The sequence below is a fragment of the Artibeus jamaicensis genome, unplaced genomic scaffold, assembly GCF_021234435.1.
Source record: "Artibeus jamaicensis isolate MK-2021 breed Jamaican fruit bat unplaced genomic scaffold, CSHL_Jam_final contig_444, whole genome shotgun sequence".
NCBI lineage: Eukaryota > Metazoa > Chordata > Mammalia > Chiroptera > Phyllostomidae > Artibeus > Artibeus jamaicensis.
The window spans coordinates 1,581,082-1,603,176 of record NW_026521831.1 but is presented as its reverse complement, the minus strand read 5'-3'; the positions used below and the strand labels follow the sequence as shown (position 1 = coordinate 1,603,176).

The 22,095-nt window shown below is 56.0% G+C and overlaps 1 protein-coding gene across 4 annotated transcripts in view; it reads left to right on the top strand.

Annotated features, from left to right (window-relative positions):
- The window catches only part of TRAF3 (TNF receptor associated factor 3), a 108,766-nt gene that overhangs the window by 39,130 nt on the left and 47,541 nt on the right, over positions 1-22,095 (top strand). The window lies entirely within an intron of this gene.

Sequence of the window (22,095 nt, the reverse complement as noted above, 5' to 3'; positions counted from 1 at the left end):
AAAAAGAATCAGAGCTGCCAAACCGAAAACGTGTGCATGTCTAAGGTAGTTTCTCTTCTTGATCTTGGTTAAGTTAACAGAAGTATCTTCACATCTGTAATTTCTGGTAACTTAATGAGAACACGCTGAACTTTTGGGTCACAATAAATTTCCCATTATGTAAAACATCTTACACACCGGCTGACTCATTGTGAATGATGAGTAGACACGATTCTCTTCCTGCGGAAAATAGCAACACGTTACTGTGATGACGCTTTTGGACAATTACACGACCGTGCTCAGGCGGCCACGTGGCCTTCTGCCGGCGGGTGGCGGGTGGGCAGGCTGGTGGGTGGCACTGAGCTGGTCAGGCCGTGGAGGCTGCTGGGAGCTCTGTGCGTGGGGCGTGGGGGTGTCACCCTGCTCTGTATGGGTCGGTTGTTTCTTTTGTGCAGAGGCTGACTTTGTTCTCAGGAGTGTTCTGCTCAGTTAAAGAACGTGTTTGCTTCCACTTTGTTGTCTTCGGGTCTCACGGATCTTCCTGTGAGGTCGAAGCTCAGGCTGCTGTTTGTTTCCCAGCTGAGATGAGCAATGGATACTCTGTGGCAGCGGCGGGGTGGTTGACAGTTTTCCTAGTGATACTCTTTCGTGGGTAAAAGTACTACATGTATATGTATATATATATTTGCAGTAAATATTTTACACTAAAGGGAAAATCCATTTTTTCTTGAAAAATTGTTGAGATTTTGGTGGGAAAGTTACCAAAAACAGTTATGAGGCCCTGACTGGTGTGACTCAGTGGGGTGGGTGTCATTTCACAAAGTGAAGGGTCGCCGGTTTGATTCCAGGTTGGGGCACGTGCCTGGGTTGCGGGTTCACCCCCCCGTTGGGGTGTGTGTGCGGCAGCCAATTGATGTTTCTCTCTCACATGGATGTTTCTCTCCCTCTCTTTCTCCCTCCCTCTTCACCTCTCTCTCTAAAAATAAACAAAAACCTTTAAATAAAAAAGACTTATGAGTTGTTTGAACAGCAAGAAGTTCATTTAAAATTATTTGGAAGGAGCACCCCCAAAATAATGCATTTTGAGGGGCAAAATTTTCCTTTTTTGTTTCTTTGGGGTGTTGAGCTGTGTCTCATAAAGTGATGCTAACCTGGCTGTTCAGCCTTTGGCTGGATTATGTCAGCTTTTTAAAAACACCTTCGCTGAGGTGGTCCCACAGGGGCTGCTCGTAGGCCTGCGCCTGGCCCATGGTCGCCACATGTCGCCGGGGCTGTGCCACTGCCACCGGTCGTGGTCGCTCTGCAGAAGTGGAACCGCGCAGTGTGTGTCTGTGCTGTTTCCGCTCAGCATCCTGTTAGCAGGGCATGTCCGCGCCCTGGACGGTGGCGTGTTGGGGGGCTGCCCAGTCGTGCCCCGCGTACAGAGCAGCTCGTGCTGGGCGTCACTCGCCCGTCCGTGGGGTGCCTGCCACTTCGGCCGTTGTGAGTGGTGCTGCTCTGGGGCTCATGCCTTTGTGCTTCTCCTGGGTGCGCGCCCAGGAGTTTGCATCCGCTCATGATGCTTGTCCAGCTCCTGTGTAGGTTCTGGTTTACGTGTGTAAAGAGGCTCTGCCGCTGGGGCTTCTCGGACTGTGGACGGGAACCTGGTGGCTCCTGTTTTATGCTTGAAGGCCCTGAACCCCCTGTCCCCTGCAGAGTCGTGTCTGCCTCTCCTGAGACCACGTCACGTCTGATGGCCACCATGGTGTCTTACCCAATGTGATCCTGTTGGGTTGCCGGCAGACGGCTGGTCTGCTCTGTGTCTCGGCAGTGGCATCCTGTCTGCAGTTCACGTTCTTCCGTGCTTCTCTCTTCTTCTTCTTGGCAACACACTTTGTCCTTGGGGCCCAGCAGCCGGGGGCCTGACCGACGGGTCCGTCTGCACTTTCCTGTCTGCACTTTCCCATAGGACAGTTTACCACCCACCCCGGGCTCTTTTTCATGGGGATTTTGGTGACTGGGTTGCCTGGTTTTGAAGTAATAAACATTGTAGATGATAATGATAATCCTGAGCTTTTGTTAAGTGTCCAAATGAGACCTTCCATAATTTGTATCAAGTTCTTGTAAGTGTGCATTAACACTATTAGCTACTTGCCTGAGTTAGATTGTGAATTTCATCGTGGCTGTTTGATTAAGGGGCGACTCTGCCGTTGTCAGCCCAGGAAACGATGAGGGGCCGGAGGCCGCGTCAGGTGCTCCCCCGGGGGATGCCGGGCCGAGTGCCGGGACACCGGCTGCGTTTTCTAACGGTCGTGCCTGACGTCCTGTGCTCACACTTCTGGGAACCATTCTCTTGCATCACGTTAGTTAAAAATCATTTCCTGGGGCGTCTCTGGGCCATCCTGGAGGAAGAGTTGTCTTGGGCCACACATTAAATACTTTGCAACACTTAATCACAAAAAAATCTCCCTAATGCCTTTTAAGTGGATTTACGATTTTGTGTTCAGCTGCATTCAGAGCCGTCCTGGGCCACGTGTAGCCCGAGGGCCGCTGGTTGGACCCCCTTAGGATGCATCCTTCCCTATAGACAAGGAACCCCAGGTTCTGAGGGGTGAGTGTGTCTGGGAGGGTCAGTGCTGGAGGGAGGCAGATCTGCTCCGCACTCCACCCCCGGGGGCTGTGGGCAGGCAGGGGGTGGGGAGACCAGGCCGCCCCCTGGCAGTGCCCTTGGAAAGCCCCTCCCCTGTGTCTAACGTGGCCACGACAGGAAAGCACTGAGCCTGCTTGCTGCCCTTGGCTTTCAGGTGGGTGACCTGGGAACAGTTTGAATGGTCTTCTCTGGGCTCCTCCTCATCACCCGCACTGGCCCTAGATGCCCCCCAACCCCTGCTGGTTTCTCTCCACCAGCTCACACTCCCTCCAGTGCCGTTCTCACTGTTGGGACAGGTCTCAGTGCCCCCGCAGCTGCTTACCCCACCCCTCCAGGTGCTGTCTGTGCCAGGAGGTGTGAATGTGGATGTACAACCCCATCTGCTCCTCTGACACTCCTGGGAGAGCCCAGTTGGGCGGGAGCACGGGGTTTGGCTCCCCGGGCTCGGGGCCTTGGGCCCGGTAGTCGGGGAGAGTGTGTTACTGTACTGGACTGGCGGGGGCCGGCAGGGTGTGCGGCCCGAGAGAACCAGCCTTCATCTGCGGTTTGAAAGGCAGGGCTGCCGGTGGTGCCGAGGCCTCCCTGTGCCCAGAGGCGTTTGATTCGAGTCCCTCTGAGGCTGCCGAACTGAGCACAAAGCCCAGCAACGGCAGAGAGACTTCCTCGCGCCACCTCTCCTGCCTCTGATCGCCCACCCCGTGCTGTGAGGTGGCCCGGTCAGCCAGGAGTCTGCCTGCGCTCTGAAATGCCACCTGGAGAGATCAGAGTCGGGGAGCTGTGGTGTGGCCACAGATCTGACCCCCCCAGCCCTGGAGTCAAGCCTCAGGGAAGCCTCATCCTTTCCTGTGGGTGTTAATGAACTTCGGTCGGGCGCCTAGGAGAGCCCTTCGGCTCGGCCTGGGTTAGACCCCGGCTGTCCCTCCTGGGCTGGCCCTTGGTTCCCCTGGGCCTCAGCGTCCTCAGCTGCCTGCATGCGGCTGGTGGAGCCGTGGTGGCCGCCCCGCCGGACTCTCCTCCAACACTTACTCCAACAGGAACGCATCACCACCGCAGGTGCGAAGGTGCCGCCCCGGCAGGAGGGCTTCAGCTGGGTCAGACGCAGCGCGGCCACCGCTTGTGGTGCGGGGACTGTTGGGGTGACAGGCTGGAGGAAGGGCCCCCCGCAGTGGGTGGGGAGGTCAGAGAAGACTCACTGGGGGAGAAGGGGCAGCCGGTGCCACGGGGGACTGGGCTGGGGAGGGTTTGCAGGGGTTCTGCTGGTCGTGTGATGGTGTGAGGCCGGGAGTGACCAGTGTGCTCACCGCCCTCTCCCAGCACCTGCTCAGGGTTGGACACACTGGCTGAGCAGCCCCTGCCAGGAGGGGTCCCAGAGCTACTGGACGACGACTGTTGCCTTCGAGGGGTATGTGGTGGTGTTGCCCTGCTCAGCCCAGAGTCTGCCCCTCCCCACCACGCATGGGCCCCCCCGCCTCAGATCCCACGTACTTGCGTGTCCGTCCGTCACAGTGGTGGCAGGGACCGCCAGGCCCAGCGGAGCCCACAGACACATGGAGGGTCTCCCTCATGTCCCTTTCCCAGCGGAGCTCTGAGCTGCAGCTCCTGGTTAGTGTCCTGGAAGCTTCCCTGGAGCCCAGGAGCTCCTGTTCTCCCCCTGACCCATGTGCTGGCCTCCCTCACATCCCCCACCTGTGTACTGTCCTTCTCACACACCCTCCACCTGTGCTCCTGTCCTCCTCACGCTGCCCACCCCCAGGTCACACTGGGAATGACTTGGTTCCCCCCTGGGAGCGTGTCCTATCAGGATGCTGGGATCTGCCGCCGGTGGCACATGGTTCACGAAGCTCCCCGATGTAGTGAGCAAATGAGCGAAAATAGAAGGTCACTCAGTGAGCATGCAGCTCGTTTAAGTCCCTTTTCCTGAATTTGGTTTAGGTGGTTTTTTTCCGGCTTGGTCAGTGGTTTGCATTTCGCGCGCTCTGACCGCTCACGGTGCTGTTGTGCAGAGGAGGGAGCGGCTTTCAGGTGGCCGCGGCCACAGAGGAAGTGGAAGTGCTCCCTGCTCTGCACGGAGAGTCGCCCCCCCTCCCGCCGCTCCTCGCTCGCTCCTCGGGGCACTGGGACGTGGGGCTGGGCAGCAGGCGGGAGGACGGCCCCAGGCGTCCTCACGCACACTCCCTCCAGCCCCACACTTGCTGGCGGCACAGGTCACAGCCGAGTTCCGGTGAAAACCAGACCCACAGCCTCTAGGAAACAGGCTGGGAATCTAGAGCCGCACCGCCCCCGGGGGGGGGGGGGTTGGCACCGCCCCCGGGGGTCACCACGGGTTTTTTTAAGAGGACCGCACAAAATCTCTGATTCAGAGGCGGCTTCCTGTGCGCGCACTGCCTCTGAGCTCTTGTTGGGAGGTCGGTAGCTCTCAGAAAGACTGCAATGCAGCCCTCGCCCAGGTCTCCGTGAGCGCAGGAGCGGCCGGGGGCAGGTCGGCTGTGTGCTTCACAGCAGCCCCAGGGCCTGCAGTCCGAAGCTGGAGAGGATGCAGGCAAGGTCCCCGGCCGCGGCCAGCGCGAGGTAAGAGGGGACGGCGTTTGGGGAGGCCGTGGCCGGCGCGGAGGGGCTGCCGCAGCCTGCAGCTCCTGTGAGTGGCCAGTGCAGCGGCTGCCCGGGGACAGGGGGCTGAGGGTGCCTGTGCAGCCTGTGCTCAGAGACCCTGCTCCCTCTCCTTCCCGTTCACATGGTGGCTCATAAGAAGGTAAGGGCTTTGAGAGCCATGCTGTCTGTTTGTGCGCAGCGTGTTTTAAGCATTTATGAATGCCCCTAGTAGTAAACGTGTAGAATTAGGATCCAGTAGATCTCTTCTGGACCCAGGAGATGAAACTTGGGTTTCTTACAGTTTGGACAGTGGAATGGTTATCTTGTTCATCATTGGCGCAGGCCATCTGAATGAATTACCGAAGATGTTCTGTAAGAGGTCTGCTTGCTCTTTGACTTCTAGAGACATGGAAACGGTTTTTGCTGTTTCGCTTGAAGCTGTGTGACACCACCACTGCTCGGTCTCACAGTCTCAGCTTGTGTGGTGGGTGATGGGGCCCCACCTCCTCGGTCGCTGGCCTGCAGATGAGCACTGCTGGGGGCGTGGGGCTCTGTGCTCGTGGGGGGGCCGGGCTGTGCCTGCAGCTGCGCCTTGGAGCGAGGCTGAGAGTCAGAGCTCGGGTTTGTTCTGCAATGAATCCGTGGCCGCGAACTGCACTAATGCATTGTGAGTGGTCATTTATGTGTCCCAGGCCAAGAAGTAGGGTGCCAGGGTTGCCATGGCGACTGCATGCATGCTGCGAAGCTCATGAATGGGTTCTGAACCTGCTGGTGTTGCGAGTGAGAGGCTCCAGCGGTGCGGCCGCAGTGGCGATCAGTGTAAATAAAGCCAGCTGCTGTGTGCAGCACACACGCTCTCCCTTCACCGGAGTCACCCGCTCGGCTCGTGCTTGCTGGCGCTTGCCTGGGTGTCTCGGCTCTGCGGCGGACTGCAGGAGAGAGGGTGTTTGCAGCCGCCGCGGGCTGGGGGTCCAGCCGGTGCACATGCAGCAGCCCCGCTCTGGTCACTGGCGTGTGGCTCTGGCAGGGCTTTCTGTGCGAACCGCCTCTCCCCGGCCACACCGCAGGGCTCTCTGAGAGCCTGGCTCCTGGGCATGTGGCCCTGCCGTCCCTCCTCCCTGGTGGCTGGCGGGAAGACGGAGAGAGCCACGTCCTGGTGCCTGCTGGCGAGAGTGGCCGAGGCCGATGGCTCTATCACCACAGGGCTGTGTGCGGTTTGTTGGAAATGTACGTGGCATCATTTCTTTGAAAATCAGTCCCCTCGCATATTCGAATTGATGTCGTGACTGTGGGGAGCCTGGTGTGTCTGTCTGTCTGTCTGTCTGTCTGTCTGTCTGTGAGTGTTTGGGAAAGGCCTCTCCAGAGCCCAGCTGCCTGGGGGTCCTGCCTAAGCCTGGCACGGCAGGGGCAGCAGCTGCTCAGAGAGAGCCCCGCCGGGTCCGGGAGGACGCGTGGCACTCCTCATTCCCCCCCTCCGTGAGCACCAGGATCCCAGAGTTCGAAGTTTGGACTTGAAGGCAGCTGTAACCTTCAGGCTCCCGCCAGCGGGCGTGCAAGGTGGTTGGCCTGCAGGCCTCAGTTCAGTCTCCATCTAACCCGGTCCCTTTATTCAGCAGACGAGGACACTAGGCCCGAGGAGGTGAGGCCACTGGGGTGAGGCCCCGTGGCAGTCGGAACCTCGCAGGGACGCTCTGCTGGCAGAGGACGTTGGCTCTCACCAACGGTTCTTGCTTCCTGTCAGTTATTGGGCTTCTGCTCAGTGTGCGGGAGATTCAGGCCGAGTGGTGATGAGACCCCGGCCTCAGCGTCCAGATGAATTCTGCCTGTCCGTAGTGGATTTTTAAAAATATTTAATTTATTTATTTGTAGGCAGAGAGAGGGAGAGGGAAACATTGATCATTTGCCTCTTGCACGCCCCCTACTGGGGACCTGGCCGGCAACCCAGGCATGTGCCCTGACTGGGAGTCAAACCTTCGACCTTCAACCCACAGAGCCACCCCAGCCAGAGGAACTAAGCGCCCAGTGATCACAGGGGAGGGAATGGGGACGTGGGTGTGGATCTGAATCATGACCCGTTAAACCAAGGTCATGATACTGTGTTTTCTTTTCTCTTCAAAGATTTTGTTTATTTGTTTTTAAGAGAGAGGAAGGGAGGGAGAGAAACATCAGTGTGTGATTGCTTCTCACTCCCCCCTACTGGGGACCTGGCTGGCAACCCAGGCATGTGCCCTGACTGGGAATCGAACTGGCGACTCTTTGGTTCACAGGCTGATGCTCAATCTACTGAGCCAAACCAGCCAGGGCTATGTTACTGTATTTTCTAAGACAAAGCAACAGCGTCCTATAGGCGCGGCTTGTAAGTTACAAGTTACTACAGGGAATAAGAGGTTCAGCTTACAAGGCTTGAAATACAAACTGATTTTTAGCTGGAGGCCAGGTAACAGGATTTTAATTGGCCAGCCTTCAAGAAGATTGAGGTTTTGCTGTAGAGCTCAAGGTCAGAGACCGTGTTTCCCACTCGGCCTCCGTGAGGGCGTCTCCCGTCTCACGTGCTCTCCCAGTAGCACTTCAGCCTGGTCTCCGTCCCTCCCCTGCGGCCTGGGTCGGGTCTGTGGCCACGCCCCCGGCGAGGTGGGAGTGATGCTGCTTGGCTGCCGCGCTAGCTCTCAAGGCGTGAGCAGCGTTTGCCCGGCTTTTCTCTCTGGGGCGCTTGCTCGGGGACACCCACCCAGCTGCCGTGCTGTGGAGCGGCCCCTCGAGCCCCCGAGGGACCACGGGACTCGGCTCCGGCGTGTGAGCACACGGTTCTCCGGGGGCCCTGGCTCCCCACTTGCTCATTTGCCGGCCGAGGCCCCAGACGCCGGTGCAGGGTGTGTCCTTGGCACCGTCCTCCGTCCAGAACTCAACCTGCAGAACTGTGCGCATGAACTCACCCTCCATTTGGGGTAATTTATCGTGAAGCCCGCTTGCTGGAATCCTTAGTGTCTCCGTTCACCAACGTTAGGGCGTTTTAGTACTCGCTAAAGAGGGAAAGTGCATGAAATTAGTGCTTTTTGGGTAATCAGCCTTAACATTTTAATAGCTTTTAAAAATAATTTGCATGCCAGACACTGCAACCTGTGACAGTGCACAGCTCAGTGTCTTCCCCGGTGGCCCCAGGTGTGCGCCCAGGACACCCCACCCCACAGTGGGCAGAAGCGTCCGTCCGTGCCTGGGGTGCCTGCTGGGTCTTTGTGAGAGGTGAGCTTTAACTGTGTTTCCCTGTGGGGCCAACGGCAGAGGGTTTCAGGGACAGAGACTTGCTGTGCACCCATGGGAGGGGCACCTCCAGCCCGCCCCGTTGGGTGAGGTGGGGTGCTGGTGAGCAGCGGCACAGTCCACACAGGGCACGCCTGTGCGTCGCTCCCTGTCCGTGCACATCCACTGGTCCTGTCCGCCCTCTCGTGGGCCCGAGCTGCTTCATTTCCACGCCTGCACGTGGAAAGTTGATTGACATCCCGGGCAGACGCAAAGGCGTGGCCTGAAGGGGAAGGGGTTGTTAGCAGCGGGACCAGCGGTCAGCGAGCACCCTTGGTCTGAGAGGGCCACCTGGCAGCACGCCGGGTCTTGAAGGCCTGCCCTGCGTCTCCGCCACGGTGGACGGCACGCGTGGCTATGTCCCTGTAAAACGAGGCACAGTCCTCTGCCTGGCCTAAGTGGGCACGTCTGTGCCGCCGCCTGGACTTCGGTCCTGCCTGGCCCTGCACGGGTTGGCGGTGGTTGGGGTGTTCCCACGGCACCTGCCGCTGGCGCCCTCCGTCCTGAAGGCTCCGTGAGGGCAGGAAGCGCAGTTCCCATGGTTGGCTCTTGGCTCAGCAGTAACAGGAACCCAGTAAATGGCCAAAGAACTTTGGGTCCCTGAAAACCTGTAGGACCATCGCAGATGTGGGAATAGTGGGCAGAGAGGACAGAGGAGGGAGAAGGGCAGGGGCAGGTCCAGTGCCACCTGGATCCCACGGCTCAGCAGGCAGGTGGGAAGTCTGGGGAAAAGGCGAGAAGGGGCAGGAATGCAGTCCTCGGAGGTTCCCGTCTGGCCCTGGGCCGGTGCGCTGCCAGACGCAGGTGAGAACTGGGGCGCCCTTCCCGAGAGAGCTGCGTCCAGCAGCCTCCCAGCGGGGTCTCCAGGACACTGGTTGTCTTAATGGGAGGGGTTGCGGGACCCAGAGTCTGAGTCAGGTTTCCAAAGCAAGTGCCTGAGCTCTTAGCCTTGCCGTGCCTGTGCTGTTTGGATGAGCTGAAACCCCAGAGCTGACACCGACTGGGCGATCCAGTCAGGCCCTGGGGTGAGAGACCTGTGACGAACCCACACGAAATCCAACAGTGTGATCTCATTAAACTTGTTCTCTGGCTTGGAACAAGAAAAGGTACTTTCACTGACGGAGGCCAGTGTCTTGATTTGTCAAAACAGTGAAGTGCAATTCCCTGCTATTTTCACCCAAGTAAGCCCTGCATGTGTTGCAGAACAGTGATGAGTGACCGTCAGGCTTGCTCTGCAGGGTCCTCAGACCCAGGCTGGAGGAGGCTCCCCCGCAGCCCATGCACAGCCACCGGCATCTCCATCTCCAGGCGGCCTCTGTTTCCCCGGGACACGTTGCTTCATGGGAATGGCGTCCTTCCGTGAGGCAGGTGAAGCCTGCCCTTCCGCAGTGACAGGGTGAGTCAGGGCTTGGCCCTGCTGCACCTCGAGGGGAGGCCGCCTCAGCGTCTGCGACAGCGGGAGATGGAGGCTGTGCACTGCCAAAGCCTCGGACAGAATCCTGTTGGGTCCTGTGGGCCCAGCCCAGGTGGAGGCTCCGGCCACTCTCCCGCCTGCTGGAGGCCGCTGCCCCTCTCGCTCGTCTGGCTGCCGTCCTCCGGAGGGTCCTGCTCCAACCCCAGCCTCGTGGCTTGTTGCCCAGGGTACAAGACTCTGTCTTAGCTTCTCACCTCGACTCCAAATGCACCTCCCTCCAACTTCGCTCTCCATCTCATCCTGTCTGGGATTCCGAAAATGCCCCACAGTTGCGTCCGCCACAGGGCCGTGCGGCTCCTCTGTGCCTGCAGCTGCAGGTCTTGTGAAGCGGAGTCGCTTCCCGGTTCGGGTCCGCCCGCCTGGAGGTCCCAAGTGTCACTGTGGATCCGGGCGTCTGCTGTGAGTTGAAAAACAGCTCTTGTGTACGTTGAAGTGTAATTTATGCCTGAAGTGAATGGCTTCAGAGGTTCAGTTTGTTGCTGGGAAGGAAATGTGAGAAGAAAAGTGTCATTTTACCAAACACATGTTCTAAGCTCTGGCCCATGAGCCATTTAATTAATTATCAAGCGCTAATACTCGTCAACATATTTGTTTTATGTATATACACTGTCATGTATGTTACTGTCTGGCTTGATGCGTATCGGTGTGTGTGCACCCATATGTATGTACTAGTTAACATCAGGCTGAGGTACCGCAAAAAGTTTGGTGCCCTAGAATTGTCACGGACTTCTTACTCCCGTTTAACTTATAAAATGAGGTATTGAATTGATGTTCCGTACTGAGCCACTTCTAAACTCTTGACTAAAAGAATTAGATGTGTTGGGTGACTTTGGTTAATGAGGGGGCCGGTTCCGGGGCACAGCACTCCACGGTGCATGCGCCCACCACCGTAGTCAGACCCCCGCCCCCTTCGCCTCCCCCATTTCCCTCCCCCTGCAGCCCCCCCCCCCCCGTCTGTGCCTGTGAGTGTGTGTTCGCTTGTCTCGTTTGTTCACTTCTGCTTGACATCCCGCATGTGGCTCCAGACTGTTTTTGTTCAGCTTATTTTGCTAGCGTGCTCTCAGGGTCCATCGTGCCGTCCCGGACACCGCATCTTCTATGGCCAAATGGTGTCCACTGCCTGCCGTGTGCGCCGCCTCCTCTTTATCCGGCCCCCAGTCGGAGGACACCGGGGTTGCCCCATCTCCGCCGCTGCGACCAATGCCACAGCAAACACGGGGGCGCGTGCATTTCTACAAACAGATGTTGTCGGACTTGTGGGGGAGATTTCAGAAGAGGGGTGCTGGGTCCCACGGTAACTCTCGCTTAATGTCCTGAGGAGCCCTCCAGGCTGTTTCCCCTGGAGGCCGCGCAGCTCACACCCCACCAGCAGTGCGGGGTGTGGGGGGGCTCCTTTTCCCGCACGGCCTCCCCAGCCCGGGCACCGACTGCCTGGCCGACTGCAGCCATTCTGACGGGGTGAGGGGGCATCTCAGGGTAGCGTTGGCCCGCGTTCTCCTGACAGCCAGCGAAGCTGAGCCATCTTTTCCTGTATCTGTGGGCTGCTGGATGTTTTTTGGGAAAGGGGTCGATTCACATCCTTTGCCGTTTTTTAACTTGGATTGTTTATTTTTTGCTGTTAAGTTGTATGAGTTCTCTAACATTTTGGGTATTAACTGCTTATCGGAGGTGTCATTTGCAGTATCTCCTCCTGTTCGATTGTTGCCTTTTGGTCGATGGTTTCTTTTGATGTGCAGAAACGTTTTAGTTTAATATATTTCCATCCATGTATTTTGCTTTTACTTCACTTGCTGTTGAGATCAAATTATTAAAATAATAATAAAATCCTCACTAAGCCCAAGGTTCATAAATTGGTATCTATGTTTTCTTCTATGTATTTTACTACTTCATGCCTTAATATTTAGCTCATAGATCCATTCTGAGTTAATTTTTTGTGTATGGTGACGGAAAGCAGTCTACTTTCATTATTATCATAAGACTTTGTTTTAAGATCTGTTTCATTGATCATGCTGTCACCGTTGTCTCAGTTTCCCCCGCCTCCCTCCACCCGGACCCCCTCCCTCCAGCAGTCCCCCCTCTTGGTCCGTGTCCGTGGGTTGTGCATACCGTTCCTTTGGCGTCTCCATTTCCTGTACTGTACACGCCCCCCCCCCCGTCTGTTCTGTCCATCTGTGCTTCTTATTCCCTGCACCTTTACCCAGCGCTTCCCCCTCAGCTGGTAACCCTCCAAATGACCTCCCTGTCTGATTCTGTTCCTGTTCTGCTTGTTTGCTTTGTTTTTTAGATTCAGTTGTTGATAGTTGTGCATTTGTTGCCATTTTGATGTTCATAGTTTTTTTTTTTTTTCCAATGTATGGTTGCTTGTGTGTCCCCTGCTGGGAACTGGCCTGCAACCCAGGCATGTGCCCCGACTGGGAGTTGAACCTCGATCCTTTGATTCCCAGGCCTGTGCTCAATCCACTGAGCTACATCAGCCAGGGCGTTAATGTTCATAGTTTTGATCTTTTTCTTAAATAAGTCCCTTTAACATTTCATATAAGAAGGGCTTGCTGATGATGAACTTCTTTAGCTTTTCCTTGTTTGGGATGCACTTTACCTGCCCTTCCATTCTAAATGAAAGCTTTGCTGGATAGAGCAATCTTGGATGTAGGTCTTTAGATTTCATGACTTGGAATACCTCTTTCCAGCCCCTTCTTGCCTGTAAGGTCTCTTTTGAGAAATCTGCTGACAGTCTGATGGGAACTCCGTTGGAGGTAACTCTCTGCATTTCTCTTGCTACTAGATGCTCCTTTACCTTTAACCTTTGGCATTTTGATTATGATGTGTCTCGCAGTGGGCCTCTTTGTATCCAACTTCTTTGGGACTCTCTGTGCTTCCTGGTCTTGCATGTATATTTCCTTCATCAAATTAAGGGAGTTTTCTTTCACTATTTTTTCAAATAAGTTTTTGATTTCCTGCTTTTCCTCTTCTTCTGACACCCCTGTGAGTCGGATGTTGGTACATTGGAGATGTCTCAGAGGTTCCTTATTCTATTCTCCTTTATTTGAATTCATTTTTCTTCCTGCTGTTCTGATTGAATGCTCTTTCCTTCCTTGTGTTCCCGATTGTTGATTTGATTCTCGGCTTCCTCCCTCCCACAGTTGGTTCCCTGTGGGTTTTTCTATACTTCACTCAGTGCCACCTTCATTGCTGCCTGGGTCTTTTTTATGCCATTGCCCATTTTTATGCTCATTTTGTGCCCAGTGAGCTCCTGGAGCATCCTGGTCACCCATGTTCTGAACTCTGCATCCGATAGGTTGCTTATCTCCATTTCATTTTGCTCTTTTTCTGGAGCTTTGTTCTGTTCTTTCATTTGGGCCATGTTTCTTTGTCTCATTGTGGCAGGTTCCCTGTGTTTGTTTCTGTGGATTGGGTAGAGCTGCTTTGACTGCCTGTCGTATAGTGAGCCTGTTGTAGAAAAGCACCTGTAAGTTGTGTGGGGCGGAGCCTCAGGTAATGGTCAGGGCGGGGTGACCTGTATCACAGCTCTGTGGCTCTGTGTCGGGGGGTGGGGCTCAGAGAGGGGACAGTGCCGCTGCCTGGTCTCTGGTGATTGCCCACGAGGAAGCCGTCTCCCTGGCACTCGCCCCCTTGCCGGTCACCTCACTTTCCCCCTTCTCCCTGTGTGCCACTGGTGCCCTTCCAGCTGTCACCTTGGTACTGAATCCCAGAGTGGGTGGGTCTGTGTGAGTCCCACGTCTGTTGTGGGCCCTTTAAGGGGATTCTCTTGAGAACCCTGCAGTTTCTCCTGCCACCCCAGCTCTCACAGGTTTTTACAGTCAGAAGTTGTGGGGACTTCTCTTCCTGGTGCTGGAGCCCAGGGCTGGGATCACTCCCTCCCAGGGTGTCCCTCCCGGTTTTTACCCACCACCCGTGGGTGTGGGGCCGTCCCTCCTGCCCCCCCCCCCGTGGTGCCTCCGAGACTGCACCACTCCCCCCTGTCTGGATGAGGGTGGCTTCTTCAAACCCTTGGTTATCAGATTTCCATACTGCTGAGTTTTCTGACGAGTCTGGGTGCTACTCGTTTTGTGGTCGGTTTTTAATTTGTGCTGTAGTGGTGCTCAGAGGTGAGGCGTGCCTCCCGCCACCCTCCGTCTTGGTTGGAAGTCCAACACTTGCTCTTTCTTACTGCATTTACCTGTGTTTCTGAAAATTATAGTAATGGTTAATTTCTACTGATTCTTCAGATTTTAAATGGATGTCACTGTGTTCAGCATGTGCTGCCTTCGGGAGCTTTCCTGTCACACGTGAGGACACATGTGCATGTACACACACAGTTCCGTGACCATGTCCCCTCTTCTGTCCCTGAGTCCTGGCACGCACAGACGCCGCGGGAACGAAGGTGCTGGGGCCCAGGAGCCTTCCTTGGAGGCGCGGGCGGCATCTGCACAGCCCCTTCCCCGCGGGGCCGCCCCAGAGTCCCCAGGTGGCTTCTGTGGAGTGAGTGCTCCACCCCCACCCCCGCTGACCTGGCGTGTGTGTGCGTGTGTGCGCGCGTGCGCACCATTTATCAAGCACTTCTACTTCCTCCCTCCTCCAGGGCAGGAGGCATGAAGAGGAGGGGACGGGTGTCCCCCATGGGCCCGTCCTTCTTGTGCTACCCCTCAAGTTCTTTTTCAGCAGGTGAGCAAATGTGCCGTGAGGGCAGCCGATTTCTGGAGACCCTTTCAGTTCTGGTGCGGAGGTTGTTGCGGGTGAGGTAGTTTGGAGAAACCCATAAAACCTGCCCTGTTACTTCGATGGTTTATGGGAAGTTCTCCTCCGTTCTCCTCGTGACCGGTGCCGGGTTGGGGGAGGTCGCTGTCACTGGAAGATTCGCATCAGGCACAGGGAGCGTGAGCGGAAACGGCCCAGGGTGGGACGGCCTCGCTGCGTCCCAGACGCCCTGCAGAGAAATATCTGACCTACAAATAAAGATTTGTTTTCCTTTTTCCAGGAGGAAATGTTGCTAGTGTCGCCATTTTATCCACGTAAGACATGTTGACAGTAAAATGTTCTGTATTCAAATACTGATTATTCAGGGGGACCAGGAGCTGGAATGTTGTAGAACAAACCTCTGTGCGAGGGCACTGAGTGGGCTGCATGAGTCGGGGCTGCGTCAGCGAGGCCAGCCCCACGGAGCCGAGTGGAGGGCGGTCCCCGCCCCGTACAAGCCCGACCGGACCAGCCCACGCGGCGAGTCCAGCAGCTGTCCCGCCGGGGCCACATCCGCACAGGGCGAAGACTTTCTCTGGAGGGTTTGCGGAGCACGAAGACTTCAGTGCAGAGACCGCACCCGCGGGCCTGCCCACCCGCGGAAACGCGCCTGGCGCTCTGCCTCTCGGCACCGACCTGCGTGTGCCGTGGGGCGGGCTTTTGGCGGCCGTTTCAGCGGAACGAGGCTTCACAGAAACCCTCCCGTGCCAGGGACAAACTGGGTCCCGCTGCTCTGCAGCCTCTCGCCCGCTTCTGTCCCGGGAGTGTCGACGACTCCAGCCGGCAGCAGAGGCGGGCGATTCCCTGCTCCTCATTGAAGTGCACCCAGGTCATGGTTTCCCCAAGTAAGCCACCTGATTCCACTCAGTTTTCATATCCAGGTGGCTAGGAGCTGAGCAGACCGTTTAGACACTGTGAGAAGATCCCCCCAGATCTCACTGTCTCTCGTGGAGGCGGACAGGGCTGTGCGGCTGCCGGGACGGTGCCCGCCTGGTACACCTGCTGTGGGTGCCGCCAGAGCGTGGGGGAGTAAACTACCGTGGTGTCAGTGCCCCAGGGTAGGTTGGGGGAGGTGCCCCTTTTCAAATGCGTCCCCAGATGTCAGTGGTGTCCTGGGAGCTCCAAGGGATGCGTTGTGCGTCGGTAAGGAACCGGTCGGCTGCCGGGGATGTGAATGTACAGGGGTGTCAGCCGCCGGGGACACTGGCCAGGCTGCCATGGAAGGGGCTTCGGTCCTGGTGACTCTGACTTGGGGCGAGCTGCTGAATGTCATTACCTCAGCTCCTCAGCGGTCCCGGAGAGATGGGGACCGTTGCGTAACCTTTCAAAGGCGATTTGAGAGTGGAAATCTGGTTTTACAGCACGAACCTTCGCTGATTCTTGAGACACCGTAAGTCGGGAGCGTGCCTTTGCTGATGCAGTCGCTGCCCGACAACATCGTGGTTGTTCAGACCCGGGCCGCAGAGGCTCTGGGCACTGGCCCCCGAGTGCCCTGGGTCTCTGTGTTCCCATGTGGAGGGGCGGGAGAGGAATGAACAAGTAACCGCAGGAATAAGGGAGTACCTGCGACCAACGTGTGCCCAGTGCCTGCGGCGGCACTGAGGATGCACCCGAGGAGGGCAAACCCGGGGAGGGCGCAGGGCTGTCTGCAGGAAGCTCCTGGGCTGGGGGGGCGGCCCCGGGGGTGTGCACAGGGCTGGGAGGGTTGTGGGAGGACCCTCAGAGGGCTGAGCTCCCCAGGGAGCAGGTGGCTGCCAGTGCGCCCGGCCCTTGTTGGGTGCAGGGGCCAGGGCACCGTGAGGTAAATCACAGGATGCCTACACAGAGGGTCAGTGAGAAACCGGGAGTTTCCTGCAAGTGGCAGACACTGAGAATGGAGTCCTGACGCTGAAGTGTTTGGCAGGGAGCAGAGAAGGAGCAGACACCTCCCGGGGAGAGGGGCCCGTGGGCTTCCGGACCAGGGGCAGGGTCGCGGCCTGCTGACCCAGGGTGGCGGTGAGGCTCGGGCCCAGGCCAGGTCAGGGGACACAGAACAGGGGGCGGGTGCTTCAAAGACACCTTTGAATGGCGTCTAATTATTAAATTACGTTGTTTCATAAGGTCTATCTTCTCATAAAAATTATAACTTCCTTTCATAGTCTTTGTTCCTCCACTAAATACCATACAACTTTCAATTAAGGAAAAGCCTTCTCTCGGTCCTTACGTTTGCAAACATTTCCCTGCACCCGTGGCTTAGACACTGAAACGCAGTGTCGAGAACACGCGGAAACAGGCCCCTTCACTCCCCTGCGGAGGAGACGCGCCTTTGCCTGCCCAGGGCTTTCCTGCCGCGCGTGTATTAGGACCGGCAGCCGTGGGGTGTAGGGAATGAGCCGCTGCTCTCAGAAGGGTCGGGGTCCCACAGAATTGGGAAAGGGACCTGGTTGGTTGGTTCGGTTTCTGTTGAACCGTTACGTCCAGAGACTGGGCACATGTGTCCACCAGCCCGTAAGTGGACGTGGTCGCAGGGCCATTGCGGCAGTGCCCCCCGGGCGCCCACGGCGCGTGGCCGCTGCGGTGTTGCCTCGCGGTCACGGGCGTCTTCAGGGTGCCCACTTACACAGTCACGCGAGAAAGCTCCTCCTCTCCTCGGGGTGCTTCGCTGTCCTCAAAGCCGGTCTGTGGGCCGACGGCGGAGGGGACCCGCGAGCGGCAAACAGAGGGAGAGCCCGAGGTTCCCAGTGAGGCCCCTTCTGGTCCTGGGTGTCTGAGGGAGGAGGCGGTCGGCCGCAGTCGGCACCTGCATCAGTGCCGGTCCGCTCACGGGGAGGGTGTCCCGCTCATCCCCCGCCCCAAGTGATGGGCCCGAGGTTCACTCTCCACCGGGACGGGGAGGGTGTGACTCAGGCACTTGACCACGGAGCTCAGAAATTGAGATTAATACCCTTTCAGCCAACTACTTCTAAAAAATCAAATTTGATGCACAAAATTTCGTGATGAAATAATCAAATTTCAAATAAAGTCCAGATCAGTATTAATAATTTTCTTTTGACTTCAGTGTAGCTCATCTCGGCACCGTTACTAATACTGTCTTTATTTACATTTTACATTTAGTCTCATGGATTTTCTGCATTCATTTTCATCTTCTGTCCATCACTGAGCTTTTTGCACTCCTTTAGGACATGCACCTGAGGCAGGTACCTCGCTCACCTCACCATGGCCCCAGTCAGGCTCCCAGCTCAAACTGCCGAAAGCCAGACTGGCTGTGGGAACAGCAGTTCTCAGACAGTGGTGGGTGACGGTCGGGACTGCGCCCCAGTAAGGGAGACGGGGGCAGTGGGGCGGTGAGTCTGCGGAGGCAGTGCTCCCTGCTGCGAGGCTGGCCTGGTCTGTGCCGGGCAGCCAATGGCCTCGGCCTCGCAGACCGCGCGGCCCCTGTGGCGCTGCTCGGCTCCTGCCCGTGGTGCTTCCACGGCCGGTGTGCGAGGGGACGGGTGCGGACGAGCTCCCGCAGACACGGCGGCTGGTTGGCCATGGCCTTCAGGGTGATGTTGCCAGCCACGGCCCAGACGGTTTCCGTGCTGCAGGGCGGGGGGAGGGAAGCCAAGCAGAGCCCGCAGGATGGAAACCGGAGTCTGGGGAGGACGAGGCAGCCAGGATTCGAAGAGGACTCTTGTGTCGCCTCCGAGAACACTGGACCCCTGCAGGCTCTGCCCCGGAGACTCGGACGGAGCGCTGATCTGCATGTTCTCACCGCCCAGGGGTGTCGGTCCGATGTTCCTAAGGCCTGGTCTTCAGTCTGCGTGGGGGGGATTCCAAGCAGCTTTTTCACCCCGGGCAGCGGTGACCCCAGAAGGTGGGGTCAGCTACCCCCTGGAAGAACGGCTGCTGCAGACCCGCCCCGAGTCCAGGTGACCTGACCGCAGACCCGGGGGAAGCCCCGACTGCATTTAAAGGGGTGTCGTAGCATCAGCATTCAGCAGCGTAAAAGTTTCAGTGCCTAACGTCGAATAAAAATGACCAGGCACGTGTCCCGACCCAGGCATGTGGCCCAGTCAGTGGAGCGTCATCCTGCAAAGCAAAACGCCACCGGTTCGATTCCTGGTCGGGGCACAGGCCTGGGTTGCAGGTCGGGTCCCTGATTGGAGTGTGTATGAGAGGCGGCATGTTAATGTCCCTCTCTCTCACGTACCCTAAAATGATAAAGTCTTTTTAAAAGTTGCTGGGCGTTCGAGGAAACAAGGAAATATGACATAAACCAAGAGGAGTATCAATCAATAGGAACAGACCCCAAAATAACAGAGACGAGGAATTGGCCCACCAAACATTAAAAGGATTATTATAAATAAATTGCACATACTCAAGAATGTACAGAAAAAAGCATAGTGAGTGAAATGAAAGATATAAAAAAGACTTGTAGAGATAAAACGTAATGTGTAAAATGAGCAGTGCATTAGAGGGATTAACATCGAATTCGTGCCACAGAGAACAAGGTCGATGAGCTGCACGACACAGCGTCCGGATCATGGTGCGAGGAGCGAGGGAAGGGGAACGGGGGAGCAGAGCGCTGGTGACCCGTGGGTCCGAGGTGACGGCCGTGGGATGGCGTGTGACTGGGGTTCTGGGGGAAGAGGGAACGAAAACAGTGTTTGAAGACATAACGGCCAGGAGACTCTAAATCACAAAGCTCAAAAACCTCAACCAGAGCAATCGAATGAAACTGTGCCAAGGTACCACCTAATCCAACTGCCAGAAAGTAAGTGGCAAAGAGGAAAAACGTATTAAAAGGCAGCGAGAGGAAGAGAAGATACATTACAGTGAGAGGAAAAAAGGTACAAATGACAGCGACTTCTGGTCAGGACTCGTGCCAGCTAGGAGGCAGCAGAGTGACATTTGTTAAACTGTCAGCTGTGTTTGTTTGTCCCTACAAAAGAAAACAAGGTGGCATCAAAAGGACAGTTTGCAAACTGGGAAGAGCGACGAAGCTCCCGGCATCCTGTGCCCGACATCACACGTCTGCAGATCTTTCCAGTCCCAACGCAAGAGGAGTGTGTGCAGAGACCCGCGAGGACGAGAGCAGAGAGCACCGGTCCCCAGCAAAAGCCACCGGCCTTTGAGATGAGACAAGTCCACACAGCGAATTACTGAGCAGGGATTGGGGAGAAGCAGCCCCAGAGCTCACACTGCAGTCTCTCCCTAGGTGAGTTGTGACCTTGACTGTGACACCAAGCGTGCACGGGCAGAATGAGGAGCGGCAGAGATGGAGGTAGAGCGCACCTCCAGACTCAGGGTGTCCAGCCTTCTGGCCTCTCTGGGCCTCACTGGAGGAATAGTTGTTGTCTTGGGCCGCACAGTAAACACACAAACAGCAGCGAAAACTGATGAGAAAAGAAAGGCTTTAAGTGAGTGATGACTTCGTGTTGGACCGAAGTCATAGCCGTCCCAGGCCACATGCGGCCCAGGGGCCGCGAGTCGGACGCCCCTGCTAGAGCTGCAGGGTCATCTCTGCTGGGTTCCAGCCGCGCTCAGGCCCAGAGTGACGCGTTTGAGGACATGACGTTCCGAATCCTGCACCCGGTGAGGATCTCCTCCAGAATGGAAGTGAGGTCACAGCCCCCGGGTCTGTAAAAGCTGACACAGTTTTCACACCAGCGGAACCACCCCAGGAATGTTAGAGGGACTTCGCACAGGGGGAAAAGGGCAGCAGATGGCAGTTGTTCTCGGTGATGGACGGGATGAGCAGCATCCCCTGAAAACCTGTGAGCACAGGTGTTTTCAACAGGGCCAGTGCTCTTGGTCTCATGTACGTATAAGTGACATTTTGTGCAGAAACTTCACTTTGAAGCACAAGTAGAACATTGTAAAAACTGACCAGTTCCAGCTCATTGTGTGAATCTCGGCACATTTGAAAATATGGCCACAGCAGTAGATTGCAGTCGCCGGCCTCAGCAGGAGTGAGCTGTGAGTCAGTAACAAAAATAATTCTCAAAGTCCTGTTCAAATATAAAGAAAGTTTTTAAATGCCACGGGTCTAAGAAGATGATATCATGGAAGCTAAGAAATATTTTTAACAGGATGATAATAAAAATACTATGTATCAAAACTTGTAGAACGTAGCCAAAGCTGTACGTGGGGGGCAATTTATAGCTTTAGAATAGTACGAAATAGCATGCTAAACATCATTCTAATTAAACATCAGATAAAGTATAGAGAAAACCCCAAAGGAAGAAAATAATTTTAAAAAAGCAGAGTCAATCAAATGGAAAATCTACAGTTGAAAAAATGAACAAAACCAGAATCTGGTTCTTTGAATAGTATGGTGTGTGGACAGACCTCTGGCGAGACTGGTCGTGGGGAAGAAGGGCCAACGGACAGTGCGATGGGGGGAGGGGACACCGCGTGGGGTCGGCAGACACCGGACGCTGCTGAAAATAGCATCGTGTCCGCACACTTGAAAAGTCAGATCAAATAATTTTATTGGAAAATATTATATATTAGAAATAACTGCAGAGGAAAGAGGAGGCCTTAAATAAGCCTCCTTATCAAATCAGCAATTAAAAATTCTCAGGCGCAGGTGGCTTCATTGTTTAATTCCACCTGTCTTGCCCAAATACTTCCTCAAAATACAGCGGGGGGGGGGGCACATCCTCATTTTTGAGGCAGATAGGACACGTTGTAGCTGAGGGCGTGACAGTCCCCTGCCAGAGACACACTCAGGGGTAACACACCATCAGCGAGAGCTGTGGTTCAGTTTGGGTGATGAACTGGATTTTTTCATTGAATTTCTGAGGGCAACACTGGTCAATTAAATCATGTGGGCTGCAGGCGTGCAGTTCCGAGACACATCATCCGTGTGTTGTGTGTTCACTGCCCCGAGTCAAGGCTCCTCCACCCCCGTCACCCGCCTCGTCTCCTGCCCCCCTCCCCCCCCCCCAGTAACCGCCAGGCTGTCGTCTGTGTCTGGGAGGGTTGGTGGTTTGGGTTTTTTCTGATTGATCCCTTCATCTTTTTACCAAACCCCAACCCCTGTTAGTCTGTTCTCTGTAACCATGAATCTGTTTGTATTTTACTGTAGTTTTATTTTGTTCTTTAAATTCCACATGGAAATGAAATCATATGGTGCTTGTCTTTCTCTGACTGGCTTATTTTACTTACTATGAAAAGCGGTTTTAATTTACGAAATGGGAGTGAAGAACATCGAGGGTGTGTGTTACTGTGCGTGGCCTTAACTGACCTTACAGTTGCTTAGTGGACTAAAATGCGCGGTCCTGGCGTGTGGTTGAACAGTGGGGGCTCTTCGGGTGCGACTGCACCATCACTGTCGCACGTGGAAAGGGGTCACTGCCCCCCCCCCGTGAAGACCGCGTGGCGTGCAGCCTTAGCAGGCGTGTCCGCACCGACCCCCTGCGCCTGC